At 61.2% G+C, this 10,804-nt stretch overlaps 1 pseudogene; it reads left to right on the top strand.

Moving 5' to 3' along the window:
- Positions 1-375: 375 nt before the first annotated feature.
- On the top strand, positions 376-1,814 carry LOC125087843 (uncharacterized; annotated as a pseudogene).
- The last annotated feature ends 8,990 nt before the right edge of the window (positions 1,815-10,804 follow it).

The following is a 10,804-nucleotide window of genomic DNA, read 5'->3' as shown; positions in this document are numbered from 1 at the left end:
TCTGTGCCCAGAGCTGGGCCGTCTGTGTGGCTGAGGGTCCCGCGGAGAGCTGGTCTGGTGGCTTTTGGAGACACCGTCCACCAGCACGTCAGCGGGGACGGGACAGGGATGGATGCATGGGTGTGAGTGGATGGGGGCAGCCTCGTGGCCACCGTGTCCACGCGACCACGTGGCTACTTCCTGTTTCCTATCTCGGGGTCCCACAGCCGCAGCTGGGGTGGGGATCTGCCCTCCCCCTGCCCCATCCGGGGGCCGCTCCCACGGAAGCTCGGGTTGCGGAGCCCGTGGGCCTGCAGGTGGCCGCTGCGGTGTGCCACGCCTGGTGCCACGGTTTGCTGTGCGTGTGCCCCGCTGCTTCTCAGCCTCTGTGGCCAGATGGCGTCCTCGCCTTCGCTGCCCCGAGCTCGCAGTCCTGGGCCTGAGCGGCTCCATACCCCGCCCGGGCAGCTTCTGGCCAGCGGTGCTCCAGGAGAACGTGCCGCTGCCGCTGGGGATCGTCCGTACATGCAGGTTCTGACCCAGCAGGTTGGGGCGGCGACCCACCAACCTGACCAGCTCCCAGGGACACAGTACTGCTGGGGCGGGAAGGGGCCCTCCGGTCCCTCCAGCCCCCAAACACTCCGGGCCTCTGCCTTCTCAGACCACGCCGTGGGGGTGAGGAGGAGGGGGCTATGGAGCAGCTGGGGGTTGGGGAGCTCACGCACGCCCCGCTGTGAGGCCCGATGCCCCCCGCCCTGCCGCAGGGATCCTTGCAGAAGATGGGGCGGGGCCGGGAGCGCGGGCGCCGAGGATGGGTTTCCGGGCCGGCAACTGCGGGCTTGGCCCCCGCGGATGCTCTTCCAGTCCGAGCACTGGAGGCGGGTCGGTCCTCTCACCAGCCCGACCCTGCAGACCCTGGTTGAGGTTGGGAGAGGCTGCAGAACTTTGTAGGCTGCGCCTGGCTGCTGAGACCCAGTGTGCGTGTGTGCGCGTGTACATGTGTGCGCATGTGTGTACACGTGTGTGCGCGTGTGTGCAGGGGCTGGAGGGGAGCCCTTGCTGCCCCCACCAAGCTCCTGAGGCTCCTTCAGCTGGGTCTTTCCTCCTCAGAACCTGGGACGCTGGATGGCTCTGCCCTGGGCTTGGAGAGACGTCCCCAAGGCCCCTGGCAGTGGGGGCGGCAGGGGCTCGGAGAGCCCTGGTGAAGAAAGGGCCTCAGAGCTGGGGCCGTCAGGTGGCACTCGGTCCCGGGGGATTCCAGGCAGAGGGAAGGCTCACGGCAGGATCAGCTCTGGCGGCCCAGGAGGGCAGAGGTCGCCCTGCAGCTCTAGTTCCTGCCTGGACTTCCCCTCCCTCCCCTGCCCTCTGGGGAGGAGGCCCAGGGTTGAGCTGTGTGCCTGGTGTGGGGAGATTGGGGGGGGTCAGCCCCACCCCCGCCTTCCCGAAGCTCTCACGGGAGCTCCTCCTCTGGGGCCTGTCAGCTGGGGACCCGGGCAGTTTGTAGCTGGGTCAGTCTGTGCTGTTGGCCCTTGGGGGACGAGAGGTGGGGGCTGTGGGCAGGGTCTGGGGCCCTGTAGTGAGGACGCAGGGGAGCAGGGAGCGAGAGCGCCAGGGGCCTTGTTTTCTGGCCAAGTCCCAGCTTGGAGCTTTGGGCTTCTTGCCTCAATCTCCAAATCTGTCAAACGGACACACACACTGGCCTCTTGGGGCCTCCTTCACCGGGGCCTCCCGTCGCCTGTCTCCAGCCACAGCTGGAGCGGCTCCCCAGCAGCCAAGAAGGGTCCCTCATGGTCCACGCCGGACCCTTGCTGTTCCCTTGGCTGCAGTGTTCTTGAGCACAGCTCACTCCCTCCTGCCCAGCCCCCAGCCCCCTTGTTTGAGGGGCCTTCCTAGCTTCCTTCCAAGCGCCTTCTCAGGACACAGCGGCTGTCTATCAGACCTTCCCACAAGTGACCTTCCCACACCATGAGGCCCGTGAGGGCAGGGGTTGGGTCTGTCTTGTCTACCGCTGTCTCCTCCAGGGCCTCAGACAGAGCCTGGCCTGAGGATGTGCTCCATAGGTCTTGTGGAGACGGCGTGGTCGTCCACACGTAATGTTCAGCAAGCTGTGGGCATTACTACAGAGAGAACGGCTCCCCGCCTCCCCGGGCCTCCACAGGCATATTGTAAAAACCCTCAGGTGATTCTAACGTGCGGGCAGGCCCATGCGTTTGGCTTTATTTCCATTCTCTACCAATTGGAGGGGCATTTAGGTTGTCAAGTTCTGGCAGGCCTCATCAACCATTCACTCTTGAGTATGAATTAGAAAGGAAGCCCGCTGATTTTTCCTAACACTTTGCTGTGTGAGATGGGTCTGAGGGAGTGGAACATTTTCTGGATGGGAGAGAGAAAAGAGGTGGTTTGGGGACAGAAAGTCCTTGAGGGGTGTGTTTGATTTGGGGAGGATGACTGGAGGACATGGGGGTGAACAGGAAGGACGGCCACATGTAGGAGGTGTAAGGGAGGGGTTCTTGCCTTCTGGATGTTTCTCAAGGCCAGACAAAGAACCCTGCCTCCTCCTTCAAGGGTGAGCTGAACTTTCCTGTCCAGCATGAGCAACCCGAGGTGCCCAGGGCCAAGGCTGATGACCCTTCCCCGCAGTCGGGTTGGCGTCCCTGACCGCTCATTCTGACCCTTGAGGCCCACGGGGGTCCCCTGCTCTGGCTGGTCTCTGCCGGCCGCGCCCTCCTCCCCCGTGATTTGACCTTCCCAATGACCTACAGCTGTTTCTCAGAGCGGATTCGTGCATGAGCCGTTCCTGACTCTGGGGCCGGACTCCTGAAAATGCAGGGCGGGGTCAGGCGGCTCTGTGCCCACTGGTCTCAGATCTCCGGCCCAGAAATGGGCGTGATGGCCCCTCTTGACACTTGACCTGCGCTCACGTGGGGAACAGCTGAAGATGCAGAAAAGGAGTCTGAAATGACCACTCAGAATCAGGGTTGGATGAATCCCACCGTTTTCAGATCCCATCAGATGTCCTTTAATTCATGTGTTCTTTATCTCAGTGTGAGCTGACGGTGGCCGTGGGCACCAGTGGTCCGCGGGCAGGACTTCTCGGGCTGTGGGGTGGGTGGACCTGGGTGGAGGTGTTGGGCCCGGAGGCCTGCCCTCTGGGGAGAAGGCAGTGTGGCCAGGTGGTGCCTGGGCTGGAAGGGGAAAGGGCCTCTGCCTGGCAGGACCCCTGGTACGAGCTCCCTCCAGGCCTGGCTGGAGCTGAGTGCTTTGCTGTGGGCAGAGTGGGGACTCTGCTGCTTCCACAGGTGGGCACGGGGCCCATGGTCTCTGCAGCCTGTCTGGAGGCCAAGGTGCCCAGGCCAGAGCAGGTGAAGGCAGGCCTGGGGCCCAGGGGTGCCTGGATGGGGCAGGTGCAGACTTGGGAGTCTGAGAAGGGTGGGCCACCAGGCCTCTGGACGTCTGAGCTGTGCTCCTGCCTGGGGCAGGCCGGGGGGCAGGACAGGAGAAGGGCTGAGCCCACAGAACAGCAGCAGGAGAGTAAGGCGTGAGCCCAGAGCTTGGATGCTGGAATTCAACGTCACACATCTCCGAGAGGCTCGTGTGGTGGACCCGTTTCACAGAGCTGGAACATGGAGGCACCACAGGTCAGGGGAGAGCTGGGAGGGCGGGGGGCCTGGAATGCAGGGCCCCCAGACCCACTTTTCCCCGCAGCCCTGGAAGTGGGGAGGGGTGGGTCCAGGCGGGTGGGGTGTCCTTCCCCAGCGGGCTGCCTGGGCTGCGGGAGTCAGCTGCGCTCCGTTCACTCGTGTCTGTCCCTGGGCTGTGGCCAGCTGGGGCGACTCTGGAGCACCCCCGGCAGCCGGGACAGGTGGGGAGGGCAGTCCTTCCCGCCAGCTGTCCTTCCACCACACGCTCTGGCGCTGGCCAGCCAGGACCCAGCCCCGTCCAGAGTCGCCCTCCCCCACACTCTCAGCATACCCGCACATGGATGGATTTCCCGTGTCCCGTCACTACTCGTGCAGGCCAGTTCTGCCCCCAGATGCCACCGCCTCCCTGTCTACCTGGGTCCCCCAGCCCGGGTAAGGTCGCAGCCTTGCCCGGAAGAGGGGCCTCTCCTGCCCCATGGCACCCACGCTGGGACTCTGGCACAAGCCAGGGAATGTCACTGCGACACTGACCCTCCCGGGTAGGCGTCCCTGAAACCCGCCAACTGGGTGCCCGCGACTGACTCTGGGGGCTGCTTCAGAGCCAACGTCTTCATCCGACCTGTGGGAAGCCCAATGCTGAGTTGCAGGGCTGTTGGGGGACCAGACAGAGCTCTGCCGGTCACTGGTGATGGATTTGGAGGGGGCTTTCTCCGGGCCGGGGGTGGGGACGCACACCATGGTGAGAGGTCCGGGGCTGGGCTTGGTCATCCTGGGCTCACCTGGGCTGGGCCCTCCCCTGCCACGGAGGTGGAGCTGGTCTGACTTCTATGACCTTCCTGGGCTTTCTCTGGTCCTAGGACCCCCGTGTCCCTGCCAGTGTAGGCACGTAGAACCCACAGCCCTGGAGACTGTGCCGTGGGTGGGACAGCATTCCTGAGGGCTCTGCCCTCAGCCCCAGCAGCCTCGCCCAGACAAGTTCTGCCGGTCCCGGAGACACAGGCCTGTGCTGTGTATTGAAAACCAGAAGGAGTGAGGCCTGTCTGCAGGAGAGGAAGCCCCCCCACCCACCCCCACAGCCTCCTGAGCCCCAGCTTGCCCAGATCCGTGCTGAAACCGCTCGGTGAAGCGGCCACAGGTCCGCGTCTGGAGCAACGGAGCAGGGGTCGAAGCAAGGACACTCACGGGCCACGAGCACGTGCAGCAGTTGCGGGAAGGGCCTTCCCGTCCACGGGGGCACTATCCGTGGGGCCCAGGATCCCGAGTGTGTGCACGCGCCCACGCACACTTGTGCATGCCACCTCTCTGCACGTGTGCGCGTGGTTGCGTCTGGTAATGCTTGTGTGAGCCACTGTGTGCATGTCTACACGCATGCACATGCGTGTGCGTGTGTACACGTGTGTGCACGCTCCCCCTCGGTGGGAAATAACACTCAGGACAGCGGCCGGCCCTCCTCCAGAGCTCGGTGCTGTGAGTGGCTGCAGCCTGGCTTTCCCAGGGAGCGGCCCGGCCCTGTGGGTCCCCCGGCGCCGAGCCCGGGCTTCTGCGTGTGCCCCGAGCCTGTGTGCACGGCACATGCAGCACTTGGCCCGCCAGGGGACTTGGGCGTCCGTCACTGTGAGTGGTGTGGTCGGCCCGAGGCAGCCTGGAGGCTGCGTTCACGGCTTGACCCGTTCATTCACTCATTCATCTGGGATCCGTGGAGCACTTGCCGCATTCCGGGCTGGCCTGGCTTTGCGGGGGCAGAGCCTCGTCTTCGGGAAATGTCCTGCCGGGGAAGGGAAGGAGGGAAGGTGGGCGAGACGTGGGGGTCCTGTGGGAAGACACAGCAGGCATCGTGGCTGCTGATGCTTCCAGAAGATGTGGGGTGGAGGGGGACAGGCTTCCCCAGCGTCCCCCGTGCAGCCAGCAGGATGGACTGGCTTGTGGGGCACAGCTGACGTGCCCTCCGTCTCTGCGGCGTGGGACAGCCTTGTCTCTGACACGGGGCTGAGGGCTTTCCTTCTGCCTGGGGCTGTCGGACCTCACCGTGAGGCTCTGTGCGGCTCCGTGTGGCTGCCCCTTCCTGAGGGGCTGTATCCTCTGGGAGTAGTGGCGGGTCAGGCTAGTGAGTGACAGGGACAAAAGTGTCACCCACAGAGCCCCTGCCCCAGCTTGGGGTTGCGTGGGGCATGGGGATGTGCTGTCTCCACGCCATGGGGGGAATCTCGTGGTGGCCGTGATTCAGGCTGAGAACCAAGCCAGACATCCTGGTCTCCCCCGCAGACGTCCATTCCCCAACAGTTACCGGGTTCCGCTGCAGTCCCGCACACATCAGGGCCCAAGGAACGGCAGCTCTGGTTATGGCGAGTCAGGGTCGCCGAGGGCTTGAGAAGTGTGTGTGGTTCAAGGCTGCACGCCTCACTCGAGGCAAGCACGTGCGTGTGTATCCCGGCCCTCCTGTTGGGGGTTTGGACAGCAGGCAGCTCAGGTTCCGGACGTTTCCTTATGTCCTCTTTCCAGATCAGCTTTCACAGGTCCCAGAATGGATCCCCAGGGAAGCAGTCATGACAGTTAGCTGTTGCTGCGCAAGCTGGACGAAACCAAACCAGAGCAACCCAGGCAGTCAGCGGTGTTTCTGTCCATGAGCTGCCATGCGTGGGCTCCGTCTGGTGGTGCTGCGGGGCCCGGCTGGACTCGCCCGGGCCTGGGTCCCTTCAGGACAGCGGGGCCAGTGTCTCTGTGTCCAGTCCCTGGGGTCTCTCTTCCTCCTGCCACCGGTGTGGCAATGTTCCCGCAGTCCGGGGGAGGACCAGGAGAGGGCGACGGGCTCGGGGGTCTGTGCAGTCTCGGCGTAGGGATGACCCCGTCACTCTGACGTCTTCTATCGTCCATGGGAAGGTGCAGGCTGAGTGCGGGCTCCTGAGGACGGAGGTAGGGCCCCATTCTCCACAGAGGAGCTGCCGAGAGTATGGGTCCAGCGAGGCCTCGGCCATGAGGACCCCAGCCGACCCACCACCGAGTCCCTCGTGATGCCACGCAGGGCATGGGGCTCTTGGGCCTGCCTTCCTTGGTTCTCACAGCTCAGCCGGTGGCCGGCCTGACCTGCCGTCTCCTGCTGCCTCTGGGGCTCTGCGATTCTGTTTTGGGATGTCTGTGTTGGGGGCTCTCCAGACACTCACCCCCAGCCCTCCATCAGGTGTATGTTCTGCTAACATGAGAGGTTTGTGTTTGGGGAATTCGGATGGATTTTCCTTCTCAAGTCATCCATTTAAGGGGCCTGGGTGGCTCAGGGACTCTTGATTTGGCCTCAGGTCATGATCTCGAAGTCGTGAGATTGAGCCCTGCCTCGGGCTCCATGCAGAGCACAGTGTCTGCTTAAGATTCTCCCCTCCCCTACTCACTCGCTCTCAAGTACACTCACCCTCACATGCAAAGGCAGTGGGGTGGGGTGATTGTCCTCGCCCCGGGTGCCCGCTCTGGGGCCAGGCGGGCTCCAAACCAGCTGCTGGGGGAGGGGCAGCCTCAAGGGGTGGGGTCTCGCTAGCTTCTTTGCTTTTCGAACTGGGTTCGGGGTGTGGAGCCCTCGGTTCTGGGGGTGGAAGGAGGCTGCGAGGGGATGCTCCGTTCTGCGGGTCACGCCATCACCCCTTCACACCTACCTCCGTCACCCCAACCCCTCTCAGCAGCAGCCTGCACTCCCTGCGGGACCCTTCCCCATGTCCGACCAGCGGGACCCCCTTCATGGGGTCACAGGCACAGTGGGGCGTGGGGAGGGCGTGGCGGGAGAGCGAGAGCCGGGCTGTGCTCCCGGACTCCCACACCGCGGGGCTTCGTGAAGGGTGGGGCTGCTGGACCCCAGAGCCCTGGAGCCTTCCCCATCCTCTTCAGAGACACCGGACAGACAAGGACATGCAAAGGGGAGGAGAGAGCTGGCCTGCGGCGTGGGAGGAGGTGAAAGCCGCTGTGCCCCACTGGGCGGCTCCGAGCACCACGGCTCCCTCCCAGGGGGCTGATGGCAGGACGTGGGTCCCGGAGCAGCAGCCTCTGAAAGCCGAGCGGGCGTTGCTTAAGGGCACAAGCGTGTGGCTGGCAGACAAGCGGGTCCCGGAGATCTGACGCAGCACGCGGCGATCGTTGTCAACCCTGATCAGAAGCTTCGAAGTTGCTAAGAGACCAGATCTTCATTGTTCTCCCCGCAGGAGCACAGTGATGACATGACGTGGTGGGGGGTTAGCTGACACCCCAGGGGTAATCACAGCGCATCCCGCGAACGTGTCACATCAGCGCTCCGCACATCCCGAACTTGCACAGTGTTACCGGACGAGCGCACCTCAGTTTAAGAAAAAAGGAACCGAACACAGCTGGAATGGGGACAGGGTGGGGTCTCTGGATAAAACAGTCCCATGGGGGTTGGAGGATGAAGGGCCAGGGGACCCGAAGGATGGGGTTTCCTCACATGGAAGTACAGAAGGCGGGGGCAGCGGGAGGGCACCTCCAGAGGGCCGCCTCGCAGCTGTCCTGTTTCCTAGGAGCGTGCTATGGGGCTGTTCCTCGCGATCCTCCGGGCCATGTCCTGGCCTCTTTCCATGTAGCCGGGCAGGGGCGGTGATATGAGCACAGGCTTTGGGGCAGAAGAGCCTGGGTCCTATTGCTAGCTCTGGGACTTCGCAGGTGGTTGAAGTTCTGTCTTGATTTTCTCTTCCGTAAAATGGGTCTAATAATACCTACCTTATCATTGTTTTAAAGATTAAAAGAAGGGGCTCCTGGGTGGCTCAGTGGGTTAAGCCTCTGCCGTCAAATCAGGTCATGGACTTAGGGTCCTGGGATGGAGCCCCGCTTCGGGTTCCCAGCTCTGCAGAGATCCTGCTTCTCCCTCTGCCGCTCCCCCAGCTTGTACGCTCTCTCTCTGAAATAAATAAATAAAATATTAAAAAAATAAAGATTAAAAGAAGATAGGGGATGCCTGGATGGCACAGTTGGTTAAGCATCTGCCCTCAGCTCAGGTCACAATCTCAGGATCCTAGGATCAATCCCCACATCAGGCTCCCTGCTCAGCGGGAAGTGTGCTTCTCCCTCTTCCTCTGCTGCCCCCCCCCGCTCATGCTCACTCTCTGTCTCTCTCAAATAAATAAATAAATAAAATCTTCAAGGAGAAAGATTAAAAGAAGACACTTAGCATATTTGTACTTGGCCCAGGGTAAGTTCTCAGTAAATTGTAATAACATCATCACCACCGTCACCATCATCATTGCCATCATCATCAACACCACCATCATCACCATCACCATCATCGTCACCATTGTCACCATCAACATCACCATCATCACCATCACTGCTATCATTACCTTCACCAGCATCATCACCACCATCATCCCCATCATCACCACCATCACCGAAACCAACACCATCATGGCTGAGTTGTTAGATTACCTGGATGCTTCATAATCCTTTGGTGGTCTAGTCCAGGGTGCAAAAGTGAGAAAGCAAAAGAGGGGGAGAACCAAAGACTGCCCTCTACAAAATATGACCCCAGATTGATCATGTGGTGTGGTGTGGGATGAGTGGAGATGAGGGGGGAGAACCAAAGACTGCCCTCTACAAAATATGACCCCAGATTGATCATGCGGTGTGGTGTGGGATGAGTGGAGATGAGGAAGGAGGAGGTGGTGCTAGGGTGACAGGCTCTAGGGTGGATTCTGAATTCCATCACCTAGCAGGGATCCATGGTGGCTCTTTCAAGGTTAGGTGATACCACATCCCGGATAGGCCCATCCGAATCGTGGTTTCTTGAGCTGGAACACAGTGAGTCAGAAGCACCAAGGGGGACTGGGCCACCCAGGGGTGTTGGTGATGGGAAATAGGACTGCTAGGTCATCCTGGTTCTTCTTTGGTGCTGACATGGGGGTCCCCCTGGGCTCTTGTGGGATGTGGGGCTGGCCGGCAGCTGCTTCCAAGGCCTTGAAGGTGACTGCTCTGGTGCAAAGTCAGGGCAGTGGCCCCAGGACCCCTGGATGGTCCAGTGCATGTGTGCTATGGCTTTGTGGCTAGCTGTGGAATCCAGGGACTCTGGCCCTGAGCTCATGCAGGGAAGAAATCATTCCCCTGGTATACTCGCAGTCCCTCAGGGGTCCTGGGTACCCAGTGCCTGCTAAATGAAGGTGACTGACAGGGCCAACCGCGGTGGGTACATATCCTTGTGCCTCACTCTTGTGTGTGTGTGTGGGCTTGCAGCATGATTTGTGCCAACTGCCAACAGACGAAGGCCCTCTAAGTGAATTCCTGTGCACCCCATGGTGGGACCTGGCTGATGGTTAGGTCGCCTGCTGGAGTTGCACCTGTTCTAAATTGTGATCAGGAGAAATTAGATGGAAAAACATGCAAATACAGTTGGAGCTTTTTGGCGAATTAGCATGTGAACGGGCGGAGGTGATGGTGGCTTGGAAGGGGGCACGCTGGCACCGCCTGACTCATCGCTGGGGCAGCCAGACTTAGACAGCAGGCTCCCCAGACATGTGGCTTTTAAAGGGGGAATTATTTCAGCTACATTTCCTAGATTTCTGAGGTTGCCTGAAAAGGCCAAGAAAAGATTCCTCCCCGCTGTTTCCTCCTATCACGTTGAACGGGTAAAAGTTAAAGAGCCTTTCCATACTAACGGTCTGTGGAGACCCGCCTTGGTCAGCCCTTGGTTGAGCGCAGAGCACGCAAGGCCAGTGTGCAGCAGACTGAGGTTGGGGGCGGGTCATTTGGCCTAAACTGGCTGAAGACGGAGCAGTCAAGGCTCAGATCCATGGTCATGGGTTTGGGAAGCAGTGGTCAAGCCCCATTTGCAGGAGGGCCAGGCTGAAGGATGTCTCACAGGCACCAACTGCACCCAGGCGATGCTTTTGGAGTTAGCAGAGACTCCATGAGAGGATGCATGTGGGGACAGGTGGCAGTAAGATCAGGTGGTACCAGGACAATGGGCCTCACGGAGGACAGGGCCACGTGCGTCCAGTTCCTTCCCTGAGCACGAGGGCCTAGATCTTGGTCAAGGCCAAAGGCATGCCTGGAATGCCCAGTGGGGACTACAGACATGGCAATTGTCATTTGCAGCAGAGTGAGGAACCCGTGCACGTTATCCCCACCTTCTGTGACCCCATCCTTCCTCAGGCTGTCTGGGGCATTCCATTCCCATCACCATGTAGCCCTCCGCACCCCTCCCAAGT

This window comes from Lutra lutra, chromosome 1, assembly GCF_902655055.1.
Source record: "Lutra lutra chromosome 1, mLutLut1.2, whole genome shotgun sequence".
NCBI lineage: Eukaryota > Metazoa > Chordata > Mammalia > Carnivora > Mustelidae > Lutra > Lutra lutra.
This window is presented reverse-complemented; position numbering and strand designations above follow the sequence as displayed.